Below are 1,644 nucleotides of genomic sequence, written 5' to 3' on the forward strand. Positions count from 1 at the left end.
ACATGTATATATTTTTTTCTTACCGCATATAATGACTGGCGTGATTTCACTTGTTGGATTTTTATGTTTTCTCATTTTGTGTCTGCTTTTTTTTTCTGTCTGTCTGCTCGTGCCTTCTCTCTAATTGGTCTTTTGGCTGTTGAATTGGGACGTAAATAAATACAGAATTGAAAGTAATTGAATTACTATTATCATAATTTTTATCAACTTGTTACGATCGGAGCGCAGCACAATATGAGCCTGGCGTGTAGCAGCGGATTCTTTATTGTTTTAACGTTGCATGACTCCTCTTCCTATTCCTCTTATTTTCTTCTCGTACATACTGTTCATTTTATTTCATTATCTCTCCCATTCTCGCCTTCCCTAAAACACAATTAGGCCTATCCGCCTTACCTTTAACTAAAATCTCTTATTACAATTAATAAATTCCCGCTAATATGTTCGTGATGTGGGGGGGGGCTACTTGTGGACACACAAGACAAGGAAACACAAAGACATATACAGCACTTTTACTCCTCAGAAAACACTTGTAGATTTCTACCAGACTACACGGCCTTACATATCAGATTGTAGTAAACTTATATAATGTTACTTTAAATATTTCAAAGTTCTGTCGGTTGAACCTAAATATATTTGCTGTCACACAGAAACAACGCTGGCACTTAACTTACCTTAAAGGATTCTTGATGTTAAAACTTCGGATGCCTTTATGATGCCGCAGTGTGTATCGGTTAGACGGGGTACACAGGTTTTCAGGATCTCCTGCTTCGTGTTCCACGTGATTTCAGCTTGGAAGATGTTGAAACACTACAATTATGAACACAAGCACTGTATGGATGTTGCGTAACTGAAACAGGTGAGCTGGCGGTACTAGCACAGCGCGACCGGCGACCGGTAAGTCTGGACGAGCGACTGGCTAGTGGCGTCCTGGAGCACTCAACTTTAAACTCAAAAGATCGCAGTAGAACTGGAGGAGGGTGGCGGTGGTGGGCCACGCGCCCTGGGGGTGTGGTGGAGGGGACCACAGGATAATGATGATGAGCGGGTGGGGTAGTGGGGGGGTTTCAAATCCACGGGGCGGAGTTTGTAAGGGTACCGTACCCGTGGAGGATAGTCTCGATATGTAGGCGGGGTTACCTTATAGTATCTTTGTGTGTCCAATGAAATTATATCTAATTATATTTATTATAGGTAAAGTAAAGTTTCTGAGAAAGATTTTTCATTTCTGTGTCGCGGTGGGAATTATAGGTATTTAAGACAATCTGGCAGAAAAAAAGAAATTCAACAGGTACTTGGTGTTCTCTACCAATGTTTAAACTGGACTCTCAGCCCATAGACGCCATAGACGTAGTGAGGGTAGTGAGTGCTGCATGTGCTACAGTTCTGTGCGCATGCGTAGATCCTTCACACTCCGTAACATGCTCAATATTTCAACAGAAACTTCTACTGGTTTTAAATAGGACATGGGAATTCTGAACACAGTGCCGTCTCGAACAAGGGAACCGAAGTGACGTTTCCAGTCCTGCCATTGCTTGCCCACAGCTGTTAATCAAACTGTGTCCTTATAGTCTGTGTGAAGACATTGTCAGTAGCTGAGAGCGTGTAGCGTCGAGTCATGCATTGACTAGTGAATATTCATTCGGA

At 42.3% G+C, this 1,644-nt stretch overlaps 1 protein-coding gene across 2 annotated transcripts in view; it reads right to left on the minus strand.

The window, feature by feature from the left end:
• LOC111868277 (early growth response protein 1) overlaps positions 1-922 on the minus strand; it is a 90,046-nt gene extending 89,124 nt beyond the window's left edge. For both annotated transcript variants that reach the window (XM_023858778.2, XM_023858777.2), the window contains exon 1: positions 672-922. The gene's annotated coding sequence lies outside the window, so the exon portion shown is untranslated. The remainder of the gene's footprint in view (positions 1-671) is intronic.
• Positions 923-1,644: the final 722 nt, after the last annotated feature.

The sequence above is a fragment of the Cryptotermes secundus genome, unplaced genomic scaffold (assembly GCF_002891405.2).
Source record: "Cryptotermes secundus unplaced genomic scaffold, Csec_1.0 scaffold966, whole genome shotgun sequence".
In the NCBI taxonomy this organism is placed as follows: Eukaryota; Metazoa; Arthropoda; class Insecta; order Blattodea; family Kalotermitidae; genus Cryptotermes; species Cryptotermes secundus.